We start from the raw sequence: 19,783 nt of genomic DNA, 5'->3' as shown, positions 1-19,783 counted from the left end.
TATCTTCCTTTCATGTGTCCAAGCTTAGCACTTGAAAAAGTAGAAATTTATATGATGAGCCGAGCTTTATAAACTTGATAAGTCTATTTTGGTTGGTACGTTACTAAGATCAGAAGTTATTTATAAAAGTCCATGCCATCTGTCTGGATTGAAAATCAATCCAAAAATAATCAAATCTATTACTTTAATCGAAATCAGTTTTATTCCCAAAAACAAAAACAGAAAATTCCCTCACTTCTCAGTTTCCACGTCCTTACTAAATCTCATTTGACAAGGTGGTTTGTAAAGCTGTAACTTACAAAAAGTTATTTCTCTTCAATCAGAAATATTCATTAGTGATTTAGACACAAAGTATCAAAGTGTTTGCGCAATTATAAGTAATATATCCTCAAGATTTTATTGAAATTATCATAAACATAAACACTAAACAATTGAAATGAGTTTATGAACGTATTTTTTCAGTAGACAGTATTATTAGGCTTTTTAAATAAGTCTTCTCAGATTTTACTAAGATGCCCTGTAATTTTGTGTTCAAATACATTTGATTGTCTCCAATTGTATTCTCGTTCACTACGTTTGGTGTCGCCGCCAACCATGAGGGGGGAAAGGCTCGTGTCCTGCGGACGCCGTTGTGGACCTGAAGCTAAGGTGCTACTAGTGGTGGTCTGGTGCGTGGAGATGACGTCGAGTGGAGTGTTCTGGGGGTGATTTCGGCTATAGCGGTGCTGTCAACGGAGAGGAGGGATGGAACGTGTAGCTGCTGGGCTGATGCCGGATGTAGATAGCTCAGCAGATCGTTGAAGAGCAGGTGTTGAACGACCTGGGTGCTGAGTGTACGTCGGATTTTGATGGCCCAGCAGGTCAACGGATCTATGAAGTTCAACGCGCCGTAGACTCGAAATCTCAACGCAGAGCGTAGCTTAAACTGAAGAAAAGAAGAAAGTGGCACGGCGAGCAGAACCACCTCAGGAACTGGTAGTTCTAACTTTCATTATGTACATAACCGAGCCAGTTAATAGAGATAATTTTTGAAGAACTACATCCTTCTCATTTATGTCGATTGCCATAGACAGAATTTAACAAAATTACATATCACATCAAGTGCAGATGACAATGTACAAAAAATATAAAAATATTTATTGACCTGAAATTCAATATACTAGTTTTAGTTACCACATAACTCTTTATTCAAAAGGTTCGTATAAGTTATAATGCTCATTTTTAGAGTTTTCAATAAGAATTAAGTGATAACTCATAAAAAACCAATCTCACATTGTTTAGTTCATTAAGTAAGCTGCAATGTGAGTACAACTTCAAGTGTCATGATATCAAGATGCTTGTTATTCAATTCTAAGTGATTGGTGTCAGTTTCAGAGGGATAAGATTTCTAGCTACTGTATTGTTTTTGAAAATAATGATTGCCTTGCACATACCTAACCACAAAATTCTAATGTCGGTACAATACATTCAAATGAGTTCACTATCTTCTTTTTCTTCAGTCTTAATCCAGTCGTGATGATTAGAGTACATACTGGTTAATTAATAGTTGTTATATCACATTCAATGTGACTAATACCTCGAAACATTATGTCTAACTCTTATGTTGTTTGGGAATAATCATCCAGACATAATTATCGAGACAACTGAGGCACCCCGTGGGGTTTGGACTTATATCAACCAGTTTCCCGGTCAAAAACGTTACGCGGATGCCTAGATCTCGGTCTGAATCTCTGTCAACTGCCTCCAATTTAGTTGAATTTGCAGTCTTATCCAATTAGAAATAAGTATAAATGATGGTCCGGCAAAAACTCATCTTAGTTACAGAACGGAATTTCTCCAAAAGCATCCACCTCGACAACAGATCTTTTCTGTCACTTCTGCCTTAAATAAGAATAACAACACTTTTTCTCCGTGGTGCCTGGATTTCGAGAGTTTCCCACAAATAACGAAGGCTATCTTGACTAACCAGGTTTTTGCTTATATTTATTATGACTGAAGTGGATAGTGTCAAGATTATTTCGTAATCTACCACGTAGCTGACAGTTATCTCTCCAAATATGCTTTCAAAGTGAATAACTTACTCAAAATTACCAATCATCTAGTCGTTAACTTCTGATTATTAGTGAAGATTAGTTTGTTTTAAACAATATGACATGAAGTAGACCTTGTTGATGCTTTCCGAAATCATAATGAACGTTTGTTTTCTAAACTAGCTAACTACAAGAATACCGTAGCACTATAAGTATCCTTCCGTTTTGTAAATCTTTTACACTACTACTCATTTTTAGTGTCGTGGACAGCATCAAGCCAGACATATATATATATATATATATATATATATATATATATCAGTTTGAATTTCTATCCTTCAAATCACCGTAGGGAGAGAAAATTGACAAATGAAAAGTGAGTGCATCGAACTAATCGCATCAATGGGTAAAATAAACTAGTGAAAAGTATAACTGAAAGTAAGTGAAATCATAGAATGGAAATTATCAAAACTGATATTTCTTTTGAGATGTGTTAGTTAAGTCTTTGAACCAATTTTCATAGTTATCTGTTGTATTTTGAAGACAGGAAGTACAAACCTGACAATCAACAGGCCAGTAGTTAATAACTTAATTAACCGATAACATCTTATAAGTTGAGTGCTGATAAGTTTCATTCAATCTAATCTAACAGCAATTTAATTTCGCAACAAGTAAAATGTACTTCTAAACTTAATATTATCATGACGTTTCACATTGAATAAATAAAATTTTGTGCAATTAGCGTTGGTCCTTACTTTGCTCTTGTGTAGAGACAACGATACTATCCAAGTGGCGAAACCGAAGCTTATGAAAAGAAGTACAAAACCTATTAACTATTAGTCGAAAACTGAGATGTTTCAGGTTCTGAGACACTTATCAACACCTCTACCATTATATATAGTTGAGATCATGAGTCAATTGAAGTTAGACAACCATGGAAAACCTGGAAGCACTGGACAGCCTCTACCATTAATCCTTCAATAACATCTGTGACAGAATACTAACTGCCTATGTATACATTCGATTTTCAAAACTTATAAAGTTTCACAATATCGGGACTATGACAGAAAGTAACCTCAAAATAACAAAATTTGCAGGTATATCAAAGATATGAGTAAAACAACACAGTTCTTCATAATCCAGCAGAAGATGATAAATATACAATTATGTCATGTTGTACAAAACACTTATTCTCATGCACTATACTATTTAGTGTGAAAAAAAGCTCTTAATTAGAGTCATAGACTGATTTTATAATACAAATAGAATTATAATTACTCTTACTATGATTGATTGCCTGATTCAAAATTTATCCTAATTATTGTATCAGCTTTATCATGGATAAAAATTCGAGATCATAATTAGCATGAGATCTTTGACTACTTGTGAGTAGCCAGTGACAAATTTAGAAAAATGTTTCCATTTGATTGGAAAGTTGGCAATGGAGTGTTTCCAAAATATTTTAGTTTACTTCATATTTCTCAAAATATGTTTTTAAATATTCTGTGTCTACCTATCCAATCAACCCATAAAAGTTACTTCTAAGCTACTTAATATTTGAATTACATTCTATTTGATATTCCTTATAGTTTGTTGTTCTCCGATGTACCTTTTTTTATATTTGTTAATATGCTAATATTCATTTCTTAAAAGTTAAAAATTAATTGAAACTATCACCTTCTGTAAGTAGCTGTGATGTGAACAAGAAAATATAAAGAATTATGAGAAATTAGTCGTTTTTCCTTTGTTTAATAGAATGAAGTTTAATCTCTAGTCTTAACACTAAAACCGAATCGTAATCATATTCATGTGGTCTTAAATCTTGATTTCCCAATCTCTGATTTATTCTACAACTATGGATTTTGCCAAAACAAACAATTATTTCAGTTCGAAACTCGAAGTAGTTTTATGCTTGAAGTGAATGTACAATCGGTACCTTTCTCGTAACACATTTTATTTAAGACTTACTACCTTTTTTATAGCAAGACTCCCATTTAGAACCTGAAAGCACTGAGTACCTATTTCGTTTTAGTACATAAATCTTCAGAAGTACGCATCCACGACCCCGCCATATGTAACTCAACCTAGAAAACTCAGTCTCGAGCGCCAAATCTTAATATGTAGATCACTGAGCCTAAATTCAGTGATATATTGATCTAACTTTTGTCTGTTCATTATATTGAGTGACAATCTTCCACTGTTCCCATTATCTTCTTAGTAACTATTGAACAACAGTTTTGATGAAGTTTATGACTTTCATGACAAGTGACAATTATTTATCTGATCCTGTTTGTTTAGTAGTGAATGCAATTGACGGACAAATACTGCTGTTTATATTCCATGATATTTTCTCTCCTTACAAATAAAAGCTATTTGATAAACAGTTTTGAAAAACTGACTTTCGAATGTCGTATCACTTCAACATTTTAATCAAAAATAAAAACATCAATCATTTTGAGCAAATTTAGTAAATGAAATTCGCTGTCTTAGTGCACATAGATCTGTTAACTTTTTTACTGACAGATTTTATGAAATCTAAATTTTGGGAGTGGTTTACTTCCTAACTTGACATCTATTGGAAAACCATTTACAGTTACGAAGCTCAGGATGATTTATCGTCCCTGTTGGGGATATTTGAATGATATAGTCATCTGGTGTCATGCTTCCAATATCTACAGGTTTGTAGAATAGACGTGCTCCGGTTTTTACTGAAACTGATGTCCGAAAATGTCTACAGTCACTTAATTCGTCCTAGAGTTTCGAACCTAAAGAATTTTCGAACTTCCTTTATATGAAGTTATTGGGATGGCTCTAAAAGACATTACGAAGTCTCCAGAGGTTGTTAAGGAGACGAAGAGATTCCATCCAATCAAAACCCGATAGAGCGTTCTAAAATATCAACGCAACATGCTATGATTGGACAACTGTATAACTTGCCTCCTTACAGATTGGATAGATTATGATGATGTTATAGCCAACACTAATGACTATAAATACCCATTCTTTTTCTGTACATTTTTGAGTGTTTCCCAATAACCGCTTCTTCTGCTTCTTCAGTCTTTTTGGTTTGAGGCTGTGGGATCCTACACGTTTGGGCCCGTTAGTTGTATATCGTATTCTGCTGTAATCAAATAGAGGACATAACACTGTCTAGGAGATATATTAATTACAATGCCAATAACTCTTGAACGAGTAGAATCTTTGCTTGAGCGTCTGAAAAAACAGCATGAACAGTTCCAGGTCCGTATCCTAGAAATCCTAATACAACAAATGACCCTTTATCACGGAGGACTTACTGGTGATTCATGTAGCCCCCATACCAATTTCACCATTAACCATATTCATGAATTTCATTTCGATGGTTTGGTTGGTATAATATTCTAATCCTGAATAAAGAAATATGAAGACTTATCCAAAGTTGACCTCAATAAAATTGATGACGCCGTCAAAGTCAAAATATTCAAAAGAAAACTTAGCACCACTGAGCAAGAACGTTACGGTAATTTCATTCTTACAAAGATACTAAGGGATTATTCTCTTGGTACAACAATCGATATCCTGTCTCAAATCTTTGCTGAATAGTCATCGTTGTTTAATATTCATTATGATTGTCTCAAGATAACAAAAGCCGATGATGATGACTGAGTGAAACATGCACTGTAGTAAATCGTGGATACAAGCGGTTTAAATTATCAACAATGGTAAGATAGAAGTTTGTGTCTTGTGTTTGTATATAGTCTTCAATCTCCTGAAGTCGTTGATATCGGAACTATAATTTTAAGTAAAATCGAATAACACCCAAACATGACGCTACAAGAAGTAACCGCGGAATGACAGGGATTGGTAAACTTGAAACATGATACCTTCATGGCTGAAAACAATAACCGGCCACCATACATCAAAAAGAAAAATTCCTGCTAATGAAAACCATGCCTCACAGACAACCAACACTCATTTCCATGCTAATCATGTGGAGGTTGGCATTACAAGAAATCCTGTTCATACAAAGATCATCTTTACGCAAATGCCACCGTAAAGAGCGTAAAGAAACCAACTGCAACATAAGAAACCACCGCCGTCATTCATCGAAACCCTATTTCAAGAAATACAGATCTAGTGCGATAACTAGCAAAATATTGGTAGCTCATAGCCGAGCAGGAATGTACTGACGGAGAAAATATGTAACTGTGTACATTAATAATCACCGTATTCGTATTCATTTTGATACAGCATCTGACATTACTCTTAGCAGGCCAGGAACTTGTATGAATACTGTAAGACCACCAGTTCGTCCGACGACCCAACTACAACACAGTACTTCAGGTGGGAAGTTAAGTGTTGTAGGAGAAGTATACCGCAGTGTTTATAAAAGTAATGCAAAAACGAATGCGACAGTATACCTTACAGAAAACCCAGCACTCAATTTATTGGGGTGAAATCTGATACGGACATTAAAATTAGCAGGCGCATTCACTAGCATCTTTTCCATTTCCCCACAAGATTTCAAGTTAGTGCTTGCCTCGTGATGCATTTCGATGATTTCCGTAATACATGTCCTATCCACTTTCATTGTCTTTTTCAAATTCCTCCTCAGCTGGGACTTGGTTTGCTCTATCCCATAGCAGGCTGTTATTGATAGTATCTGGCCAAAGGACATTGAGTATCATGAGTAGACAATTGTTTAGAAATCCTTGTACTATTTCGAGGATGGTTGTATTAGTTCCCTAAGTTTCATAGTCGTACAGAAAAACTGTCTTGACGTTCGTATTGTAGATTCTCTGTGGTTTTCACTTATGCTCAGATCTCCTTTATTTGGTATGCTGATTAGCTGTCCTTCTTTCCAGTCCATCGACAACTGTTCTTCCTCCCAAATCTGTTTCAATAAAAGGTGTAGCATTTTTGCAGTTACTTCAATGTTTAACTTCAGTGCTGCAACTGGTATATTGTTGAATCATGCTGCCCTCCCATTCCTGATTTGTCTGATAGCCATCTTGACTTCTTCGATCGTTGGCGGAGTGACAGATAAAGGAAGATATGTAGATGCTGCTTTGATGTCCGGTGGATTCAATAGTGCAGGTCTATTCAGCAGTTCGTCGAAGTATCCTACTCATGTTTTCCTCTGTTCTTGAAGTTCCGTGATTGTCTTCCCTTCTTGTCCTTGAATGGTCTCTCTGGTTTACAATATTCCCCTGCTAGTTTCTTTGTTGTATCATATAGTTGTTTCAAATTTCCTTCTCTTCAAGCTTTTTCTGCTGTCCTTGATAGCTCTTCCACGTATTTCTGCTTGTCAGTTCTAATGATCCACTTCACTCTCTTGTTTGCTTCCGTGTATTCAGCTCGCACCTTGAATTCATCTGATGTTGTTCGGTTGTTGTTAATTGCTGTCTTCCTGTTCATCATTTCTTAATCTTGTCTAGAGTTTCCATGGAAATCCATTCCACATGATGATACTTCTTGCGACTCGGGACCACCTAACACGTTGAAGTGAATGCTTCTTTGTTACCTTTCCAGTTGTGCCCCATAGTAGTTTCTTCTTTCTGTAGATCCAGTAAGTCTTGAAACCTGTTGTTGAGAGTTATTTTGAATTGGTTGAGTTTGTTGGTATCTAGATGAAAGACTGTATTGAAACTTTGTAATGCTGTTTCCTCAGTTGTCCAGTGTTTCTCCAGCTTCAGTCCCATCTTGGCCACAACCAAAAGGTGATCTGAAGCTATGTCAGATCGTTTCCTGATTCTCACATTCGTGATTGTCCTTCTGAAATTTTGGTGATAGAAATATGATCTATCTGGTTCTCCATGGTGTCTTCCGGTGAGATCCATATAACTTTGTGTATGCGTTTGTGTTGGAATATTGTACCTCCTATAATCAATTTGTTGAGTGCACATACATTTTCGAATCTCTCCCCATTTTAGTTTCTCTCTCCCAGTCCATGTTGTCCTATGATATCTTCATATCCTGTGTTGTCCATTCTGACTTCGGCGTTTAGATCAGTCATCAGAATGGTCAGGTCCTTTCTTGAACAATTCACCATGATTCATTGTAGCTTCTCATAGAACTGATCCTTATTGTCGTTGTTGCTGTGATTTGTGAGTGCATAACATTGGATAACATTCATTGTGATTCCCTCCTTCTTTGTTTTGAATGATGCAATGATTATCCTGGATCCGTGAGATTCCCATTCCGCAAGTGCGTTTCGTACTTCGCTGGATAGCATTCGAGCAACTCCCTGAGTGTGTGGAGCATTTTCCTCTTCGTGACCGGAGTACAGCAGCATCTCTCTTGTACCTAGCCTTTGGTGTCCAGCTTGGATCCGATGGGTTTTGCTGTTTCTGAGAATCGTCAATTTGTATCTCCTCATTTCTGTTGCTATTTGACTGGCACTCTTGTTCTCCTACATTGTACGGACGTTCCATGTACCTATAAAAATTGTTGCTCGGGTTGTTAGAAGGAGCATCGGTCTCGTGACTTTCGAAGAATCTCGGCTATCATCGTGAGGCGTGATAATTCTTCCTTTAAATCTCATGTCAGAGTTAAAATTGTTTAATTCGTTTAATCTGGTTGGCGTATGTTTGGCAAGACAATTTTCTACGGGATTGGGTTTCTGACCCCATTATCAACCCTCCTTCTTTATGTTGGCTCGGGACCGGCAGTAACTCTTGAAGAGCTACAGGCGGAGTTGCCACAGCAATAACATCACATTTCCTCAAATAAATTGTCTCTACTTGCACTTCGACATGTACCAAAAGCGAACACTGATCTATATCAGTTTGCTTACAATTATAAAAGAAGCATCTCAGATACTGCATCATAATATAGTGTTCGTTAAATATCCGCACGACCTCACTCTATGTATTCTGATTTCTATGTCTTCATTTCATTTTGAAATGAATGAGTTCCTTTCTTTTATTGAACGATGGTCTGTTGGTAATGGTCTCACACTTAATCGTTATAAGTGTCAAATTATTAACTTGAGCCTGAGACATGAACAGCATTTGAACACCCTGTTGGATTCCCATGAAGCTTGTACTACTGGAGATTCCTTAATAAACACAGTGTCAAAGGTTTGTTATCTTGGTATTAGTTTTTCCTCTGATCTCTCATGGTCTTTTCATGTTTTATTGTTACCAACGAATATTTTCCGACTGACTTACCAACAAAGGAGCTTCATGATTTTGGGATTACTCGACATTTACTTTTAGGACTTATTAACTCTTTTATATTGCCAATTTTTCCTCACTATTCTCCATTATTCTTCCTTGGGCTTTTTAGAAAAGATTTTTCCGTATTGCAAGGAGTGCTGAAGGCAGTTAGCAGGGTGTGTGGTGAACCTTTTGAAGTCGTTATTAATATGGTTGTGGTCATCTAGAATATTACAAACTCCTTCCAAGTGTTATCTTATCAGATAATAACCATCCACTTCATTCATATCTTTCTCCTTGTATATCGTCCTGTAAAACGAGGCACCAATATATTAGAATCCATACATGCAAGCAAAGATATACAATTCCTACGATACCTTATCTAGCAAACGTACAATGTGACGAATAGGTTGTTAGAGCTTATCTAATTAATAACTTGTATTCTTAAACATGTTTCTAATTAAAATGTTGTACAGATCCAAATCTTTAAAAATAATATTTCATCTAATTTCAGTTAGTTTATCAACTTAATTTATGTATATGTGCCCTCAACTGTCGGTTTTTTCTGTTTTGCAAAAGCAACATGTTGAAATACTTTGTGATGAGGATTCAATATTGCACCATGAACTCAAATGTAATAATAGTAAGAGTTAAGAGATTGTTGAAGCATTTGTTCTATTTGCTTTCATATAGAATCTAGAAATTCGAACATTAAATTTTTACCAAAGTAAGATGTCCACGTTGTATTATAAATTATTATGGGTAAGACTACTACTTTTTAGTGATCGAATAATGATGTTGATAATTTTCGCATCGGTTAAACTGAGAGTAGGAAACAGTTTGTTTGTAGAATTTTCAATAAGGTTATTGAAATGTGTAGTAATTAAAATATTCATTGTCAGTTTACTATGTATTGACATCAATGCGAAGTTATCGGTGAGTTAGTCTTACCGCAAATTCGTTTTCAAATGGCTCAGAAGTCTAAAATCCTTATGATTTCTGTGAGACCCAAAATAACCGAACCCAGCTTCTTGTAGTGTTATTGATGCGCACCGTTTGAGAGTTCCATAATAATGCAAAATAGATGTTTAATAATCTGGGTTTTCCTGATGTAAAAATTATCAACATCATTGTTCGATCACTAAAAGGTAGTAGTCTTACTCATAATGATTTATAATACAACGTAGACATTTTACCTTAAAGTAATTCAATGTTCGAATTTCTAAATTCACCATGAAAGTAAATAGAGAGCAAATGTTTCAGCAATCTCTTTAATTACACTGTCTGAGAACTTCAATAAGTGATTTTGTTACAAGTCGTATTTAAATAATAAACCAGATCCACCTTCATCTTGATTATATTAACTGCGAAATCGATAAAGAAACGTTCCTAAAAATCTATTTAAAATCTTATTTCTCCAAAATAGTGATAATATATTATTTCAGAACAGAAAAACTATGAATTAGTGATTAGTGTGAAAAATTAGATGAAAATTATGTGCAACCTAGCATACTAACTACTACTGCTACCAATTCTATCCATGTTTCAAGTCTTGAGAAGCATTTTCACATATATAAAGATGCCTTTTGAAGATCCTGCTGAGTTCAGGTCCATAAGGCCTTTTCGTCATAAATGACGAAATTTCACCCAGATGTGTCTAAGTACTTCGAAGCCAATAGTATAGACGTTTCTCTAACATATATAAATGAAAACTTTAAAAAAATGCTTGCAACGTTTATTCTCATTCATCCGTTTCTCATGTCCGTCAAGCTTAGCTGATGATTAGACGAATTTTGAATGTCTAATTAATTAGGTGGGAATGGATGGATTATATATATATATATATATATATATATATATATATATATATATATGGTTGTCAGAAAAGGTATCGGCCTCGTGGCTTCCTATATATATATATAACTCCGTCTGTAGTTCCCACGGGGGCTACTGCCATTCCCAAGCCCGGATAAAGCATAACGGTTGGGCATGGGGTTAGCGACCCCATTCCGTAGAAAACCAACTCGCTAAAAATCTCTAACCAGAAAAAGTAATTCAAACCATTTAAACTCTACTCTGAGACTCAGAAGGTCTTCATTTAGAAGAGTTATGACGCCTCATGATGAAAGCCAAGTTTTTTAGGAAGCCACGAGGCCGATGCACATTCTCACAACCAGAGCAACCATTTATCTAGGTACATGGGATGCTCTTACAATGCGGGAGACCGGAAGAGTCTTCAAATTGCTACAGAAATGAGGAGATACAACCTGGAGGCGCTTGGGATCAATGAAACACATTGAACGCATTTTGGACAACAACGACTAGGTTCAGGAGAGCTTCTGTTATACTCCGATCATGAAGAAGAAAATGCCCAACATACACAAGGAGTTGCACTGATGCTGTCCAAACAGGTACAAAATGCACTTATAAAATGGGAGTCTCAGGGACCGAGGATCATCAAAGCCTGCTTCAAAACAAAGAGAGAAGGCATTACAATGAACGTCATCCAATTCTATGCACCTACCAACAACTACGATGAAGACGTTACAGATCAATTATACGATAGGCTACAGTAGATCGTTGAGAAGTGCCTAACAAAGCACATAATGTGATATTTAAATGCTAATGTTGGAATGGACAACACTGGATACGAAGACGTCATGGGACGACATGGACTGGGAGAAAGGAACGAAAATGGTGAGAGACTTGCAAACCTACGTGCCTTCAATAAACTGGTCATAGGTGACACTATATTACCGCACAAACGCATTCACAAAACCACACGGACCTCACCGGATCACACTACACAGAACCAAATTGATCATATCTGCATCAACAGAAAGTTCAGGAGGACGATGGAGGATGTGAGAACCAGGAGAGGGGCTGATGTAGCATCAGATCATCATTCGCTGGTCGCCAAGGTGACACTAAAACTTAAGAAGCACTGGACAACGGCGCGGTCAACATCACAAAAGTTTAATACGGCTTTTCTTTGGGATACTGACAAACTCAACAAATTCAAGATAGCCCTCAGCAACAGGTTCCAGGCCTTTCATGATTTGCTTAATGGAGAGGGAACTACTATGGAGAGCAACTGGAAAGGGATAAAAGAGGCAATCACTTCAACATATCATTAGGTTCTGGGCCACAAGAAGCACCAGCACAAGTAATGGATCACTGTTGGTACACTGGATAAGATTGAAGAAAGGAGGAACAAGAAGGCAGCAATCAATACCAACCGAACAAGAGCAGAAAAAGCCAAGACACAAGCCGAATACACAGAAGTGAGCAAGCAAGTGAAGATGAGCATCAGAACGGACAAACGTAAATATGTAGAAAATTCAGCAATGACAGAGGAAAAGGCTGCAAGGGAAGGAAACATAAGACAACTGTATGACACAACAAAGAAATTACCATAAACCAGAACGACCAGTGATAAGTAAGGAAGGAAAGTAATCACCAACGTTGATGAACGACGAAACAAGTGGGTAGAACACTTCAGAAAACTCTTGAATCGACCAGCTCCACTGAACCCATCCAACATCGAAGTAGCACCTAAGGACATCCCAATAGATGTTGGCCCACTAACAATTAAAGAGATCAGCATGGCCATCAGACAAATCAAGAGCGGCAAAGCAGCAGGACCAGACAACATTCCGGCAGAAGCACTGAAAGCAGACGTAGCAGTAACTGCAAAGATACTCCATATTTTGTTCAGTAAGATTTGGGATGAACAACAAGTACCAACAGACTGGAAAAAAGGACTTCTGAACAAAGGCGATCTCAATGAGTATGATAACTACAGGGGCATCACTCTTCTCTTAACAGGCTGGATTCCGTAAGGATCCATCATGTACAGACCAAATCACAACTCTACGGATCATTGTGGAGCGATCAATTGAATCGAATTCATCACTCTATATCAACTTCATTGACTACGAGAAAGCATTTGATAGCGTAGACAGGACAACACCATGGAGGCTTCTTCGACACTACGGCGTGCCTGGGAAGATAGTCAATATCATACGGATTTCCTTTGATGGATTAAACTGCCAAATCGTTCATGGGGGACAACTCAGCAACTCATTCGAGCTAAGGACCGGTGTCAGACAAGGTTGCTTACTCTCACCCTTTCTCTTTCTACTGGTGATCGACTGGATCATGAAGATGTCAACATCTGGAGGGAAGCACGGGATATAATGGACAGCTAGGATGCAGCTGGACGATTTAGACTTCACAAATGATCTGGCTCTTCTGTCACACAGGCAACAACAAATGCAGGAGAAAACGACCAGTGTAGCAGTAGCCTCAGCAGCAGTAGGTCTCAATATAAACAAAGGGAAAAGCAAGACTCTCCGATCCAATACAGCATGCACCAATCGAATCACACATGATGGAGGAGCATTGAGGGATGTAAAAACCTTTACATATCTGGGAAGCATCATTGATGAACACGGTGGATCAGATGCAGATGTGAGGGCGAGGATCGGCAAAGCAAGAGCAGCATATTTACAACTGAAGGACATCTGGAACTGAAAACAATTGTCAACCAACACCAAGATCAGAATTTTCAAAAAATGTCAAGACAGTTCTACTATATGAGTCGGAGACGTGGAGAACTACGAAAGCCATTATCCAGAAGATACAGGTGTTTATTAACAGCTGTCTACGCAAGATAGCTCGGATCCGATGGCCAGACACTATTAGCAACAACCTACTGTGGGAGAGAAGAAACCAGATTTCAGCGGCGAAATAAATCAAGAAGGGGCACTAGAAGTGGATAAGATACACAGTGAGGAAATCACCCAACTGTGTCACAAGGCAAGCCCTCACATGGAATCCTAAAGGCCAAAGGAAAAGAGGAAGACCAAAGAACACATTACGCCGAGAAATGAAGACAGACATGAGAAGAATGAACAAAAATTGGATAGAACTAGGAAAGAAGGCCTATATATATATATATATATTGGCATGATCGTCAGTTTACACTAACCTAATTTTTACAGCTATATATTACTCAGGTAAAAATAAAGAAACTCAATGAAAAGCCTAAGTTATTTTACCTAATGTAATTACCCTGACGAAATGCTTGGAGAAATAAGTACTCAGCCTGGCCTATTTAGCAGGGATAAATCTTAAAAGAACATACAAATAGACACACAAACCGGGCCAAATCATAGTCAAATGTAATGACAGTATCAAAAACGCCACCGCTCCTGGAACTAGAGTTAACAAGAGACCTACTAAGTGAAATAGTAATATAATAAGTTTTAAAACGCCGTGAAGAAAAGGTATACTACTCCTTCCTACCCTACAGTAGTCTGATGTTTACAGCCATAAATAATATAGGCCAGCTGAAATCGTATTGTTCAAATGATTTGCCACTTCAGCTGCTCTTGTTTGGCAGTTGCGCTAGTCGGCAAATCCTTTAGCGGATTTCTAAACATACTCCTTTTATTCCTGAGAAAATGACGCCGAGACTATAATTTATGCACAAACCAGTCAGACTTAAGATAACAGGTCTTGGATGTAGCGCGAAATTCATCCATCCATATGGCTAAATAGCATTTTGGCATTATAGCGGATATCACTTCGTGATAAAAACCCTAAATCTAACTCCTAACCCTAACTTACAACTGTAAATTCTAATCCTGGTTCTTCACATTAATATATAACCCAGTAAGTAAGTGGCAATTCTCAAGGTCAATGTTATATCGCCCAAAAGTCGTCCGTAACTCATAGTCTCAGCGAAATGACGAAGGTGATTATGAGTTTACTATTCATTCGCTAGATTGACATGTCACATTGCAATCTACTAGTTTTCGTACCTTGAACGAGTGATTGCATTTTTATCTTGATAAATTCAAACAAACTAAGATTGTAGGTTCAGGGTTTTATGTTGATTGCTTTTAAACCTACATTATTTGAGTATTATCATTCTCTATGTAATTAAAAAGACAATTTTCGACTTTATAGCTATTTTATTTTATTTCATTGATAAAGAAACACCACCAAACCTATAATTCTATGGTGTACATAAAAATAATAATTCTGTCTCCACAATTTACTCCTACACTTAACTAATGTAAACTATTTTAAATGCTTGTGGGCGTCGTATTTTGCTCCGAAAAATTTATTCAGATATTTCAATAAACAAAAACCTAAGGTGAGATAATCAACTAGTAATGTAGGAGGAACATTTTTAATCATTATGAAGAGAGTACATTTACAAATATAATGCATTGTCGGTTATTATTCATTAGACAATTAGCTTATCTACTGATGTCAGTAGTATTTCATTATAGTTTATAATAAATACTAGAAAACATTTTGACACTTGATGAAGTCTTATTAACACTGAGTGATTTAAACTAGGAAACCATTTAAAAACAGGAAGCCTGGAACGAATATTTAGTTCTAATTCGGTACTTTTTAGCAAGTAAAATTTTCAATAACACCAGAAACTGAACTCCTCATTTTTTTTAGGTTTTTTATTTAGTGTGGTTCCCGACAACCACTCAGTTGGAATTTATCGTACTAAATTTATAAGCCGCAAACCAGTGGAACTTAGAAATATTCGAGACTTGTGATGAATATTTCTTTATTAGTCACAGACTGAAATTTACTGACATAAACAGTAACCAAACCGAATCTGCTATCCACAAACGTCAGTCACTGTTACTAGTCTCAAACTTTTTACAGTCATACTTATCTTACTCGCACTCTTACAGTATTTGTATTTATAGAATTCTCAAAATAACCACTTACAAATTATATGATACCAAATATGTAAGGGTTTGAAATTTGATGCTGTTAATATTAAGGACTGCAATTGATCAGGGTCTATTGGGGGTATAAACATATGGAGAGGATTATCTCGATACAACCTTTAGTTACACATATAATAAAATCCTGTAAATAATTTCAACAGCCGGAAATTTAAAACCCCTATATTCAATTACGTATCCTTTGAACGTGTTAGTGGCTATTAAGACTCAGTAAGTAAATGACCCAATGGAGTTTGAAGTGATATGTAATGGGTTCGAGTCTCAATATGGACATCAACGATAGGCCGCATAAATACCGCCTGACGAGTCCAAAATGGGACCAAACATATGTTTTTGATTCTACTACTAGCTACAATCCCAATATAATGAAAATATAAAACTAAATTTATAGATTTTAATCAATTCAAGACTGTAATATAGGTTTTCCCTGTGTTATCTATTTAAAAAGTGATAAATAGTGAATGCAAAACGACTCATTTATAATGTGCGGACATATTTACTGAACCTTATCCTTATAAATATATATTTTCAGGATAATGATTGATTATGATTTATTAATAAGGTTTATTTTTATGAACAGAGCCACTGATAGCCACATACTATACTATACACTTCACCCCATCGCACAAGCAAGTGGCTATCAGGACGCAGTGGCCGAGTGGATAACGCGATGGCGTTTGAAGCGAAAGGCACTGGGTTCGAGTCCCAGAGTGAACATCAACTCTGAAATGCAGGTACATCCAGCTGATGAGTCACAGAAGGGACGAAACACGCGTCCTGGATTCCACTGCTAGCCACTATCCATGTTTGCTTTCCATGCTTGTGAATTTATCATAATTGTAATTACCGTCATCATCATCATCATTCATGAGTTAGAATTCCTTTTCCTAGACAAGAATTAATCCTGATGATCAGGTTTGAATTCATGCGAACTGATGACATGTTATCTGATCATCAGTATTGGTTATCTTTTCTTACGTTCGGCACACTGAATAGCTGTAACATCGGATTCTTAAACAATAAAAGAAACTCAATTTAACATTAATGAAAGATAAAACCTATCACGTGAGGTAAACATTCTTTCAACATTATACCACTAACTGAAGATGTAAAGTTTTCTTTATACTAATTTGACATATATAGTAGTCAATCAGAAAACGGAGTAATATTTCGTCACAAATTGTTCGGAAATGTCGAATATCAAAAAGAGAACATTTACTTATCTAAATGCTAATGATACATTATTGGCTGAAGATAGTTCATAGATGAGAGATAATTTCTCACTTGATGAATATACAGAAATGAACAATAATAATTTTCAAACAATGTGTGAAGCAGTATTACATTTCCAATAGACTATTATATATGTTAAATATGAAATAAATAGCATTGTATATCTTCAGTAAATGATATTGCTCCAAAAGAAAAATGTACATCCCAGAATGACTTTTATTTTTACATTGGATTTCTTTTCGGCTTCTGGACTCCTATCAATCGATGATTTTATATTCTTAACAATTTAGTCGACGGATATATGACTGAGACAGAATTCTATGCTGTGTACCCATTTATGCTTATAGCTTATGGTGTGTCATAGTCCTGCATTTTTGTCAATATAATCATGTATTTTCGAGTATGAATAATGCATTATTACAACCAATGTACAGTCACAACAGACAGTTATTTAATATTAGTTGTCGAACTAGTTAGTTTTACTAGACTAAGCTTTTAAGTATGCACGTTATGTTGGTCGCACATCTGCCACATATAGCTAGGTCATTTAGCTTCCACAAACTTGCTACTTCGCATCAAAGTACTGTCCAATAAGTGGCTAATTGTGTGCGCTGCCTCAATTATTAACTAGTGGAGGGTGGATTTAAAAATTTAAGAGTACAATATATATCATGACCTTAGTATCATTAAGGTTGGAATCGATAGTAGCTAGACGCTTACAAATGTTAACAATAAACAAAGAGCTTCAAACGTATATGTTCTCCCAAACATATTTTATCATTTAAAGTTAGATCATTTTTATGCAAAATTCAGGTTTATGAATATGGAAGTTACTTCCAAAGCAACCGGGTAAGATGAAGAAGTAACGACGAATAAACATAGATTATATAATGTAACTTGTTTATAAGTAGGTAGTACATAATAAAACTCTTAAAGTAATTCTGTCGTTTATTTCTAAAGATAGTCTTTACTCAGGAAATGACATCAAATGCTTAACTAAGAAACTCTGATGTGCTGGCGTTTACTAGTTTGAGACCATTTTTAACATTGCACTTACTCAAATCCTTACTCAGGATCTAATCTAGAAATTTTGATTCTCACAGTCGAGTTATAAATCAGTGGCCATGATTTTGGATTACAATCGAATATTATGTAAAACATTTCAGATTTATTGCTGTTTGTAAATTATTGCCTTGAGCTCAACTTCATAAGATTGATCAAACTGCTTGGTAGTAATATAGGCATAATGTAGGTATTATATTAGCTACAACTTGTAAGAGAAAGATTAATGGTAATATGCCGATCCATAAATTAATAGTCTTGGTGGGAGTACTCAAGTTGTAAACTTTCTGACTACATCGATGCACGAATGGAGTAATGAAGAATAACTACTTCGTAGGTTGCAAATACGGTATGCTGACGTGTACGAACAAGCTCAAAACCAAGGTTTGAGGCTGCTCACTGACTATATTCAGAAATCTAAGACATATAACTCCTTCGGAAGCACCTCTGGAGCTACTTCAGGTCTCGAGCCCGCGGAAATGTGTTTGAAATGGGGTTATCAGCCCTACCTCGTAAAACTGAACTCCATGGAAAACCAATTTAATTCCGCTCTGAGAATTGTAGGATCTTTATATAGAACAAGTACGACGTTTGATAGTTATGGCTGAGATTATTCGGAAGCCAAGAGATCGACTCCTCTTCTGATGACCGTGGCAAAAATAAACATAGGGACATAGAATATGAGAGCCATGTGGAATACCTGGGCGTTCAATAAAGTATCGCTGGAAATGAGAAGATTCAACCTGACTATTCTTAGAGCCGGTAGAATTCAACGGGCACAAGCTAGACAGAAGAAATATTGATGCAGAATAATATGAATTCATTATATTTCGTGGTTTCTCATCAGCTGCTTACAACCAAATATGCATTAGAGTTTTAGCATTAGGGTAATAAATAGAATGGAACAACTGACATAAGGGAATGTAAAGGATTGGAATAACAAAAGTCATCGATGATAAATGTATATGTATATATATATCTATGGTCAAGGAAAGGTCAGAGGTTATTAGGTATTAGGATAAAGGGTGGCGTAATAGTTGAGTGGAGTTAAGAGACAGATAAAATCAAAATGTGATTATGTTAGAGGTAGTTGAAAACAATTAGGGTGGGATTACGTAATGATTGAATAATTTATAGACGTAGTTGAAAACAGTTAGGGTGGGTTACGTAATAATTGAATAAGATTTGGATAGTTCATATAATTAGGAGAGACAAATGAGCGGAAATGTGTGAGAGAAAGGGTGGTTTAAGAATTGGGTATAAAAAACAACTGAATATTAACCAAAATTGAACTAATAAAAAAAAAAAAAGCTGAAACAAAACAAAAATGGGTTACCAAGGTAGTAATAAGTTTATCACTGTCTCTTTTTGAATACAACAGTGCGATAGCTCGGCATTTACTCGACACCGGGCACAGCATCGACATTTCTAATGCCTTTAAAATCATTAGTAAACAAAGAAGTACAACTGCTCTCCGGTTTGCTGAGGCGATCGCGATAAAAAAACTCAAACCGGACCTATGTATTCAAAA

At 36.1% G+C, this 19,783-nt stretch overlaps 1 non-coding gene across 1 annotated transcript; it reads left to right on the top strand.

The window, feature by feature from the left end:
* Positions 1-16,600: 16,600 nt before the first annotated feature.
* Positions 16,601-16,673, top strand: Smp_tRNA_01670_Pseudo_TTG.1.1. The gene has a single exon. It is a non-coding gene (tRNA).
* Positions 16,674-19,783: the final 3,110 nt, after the last annotated feature.

The sequence above is a fragment of the Schistosoma mansoni genome, chromosome 6, assembly GCF_000237925.1.
Source record: "Schistosoma mansoni strain Puerto Rico chromosome 6, complete genome".
NCBI classification, from domain to species: domain Eukaryota; kingdom Metazoa; phylum Platyhelminthes; class Trematoda; order Strigeidida; family Schistosomatidae; genus Schistosoma; species Schistosoma mansoni.
This window is presented reverse-complemented; position numbering and strand designations above follow the sequence as displayed.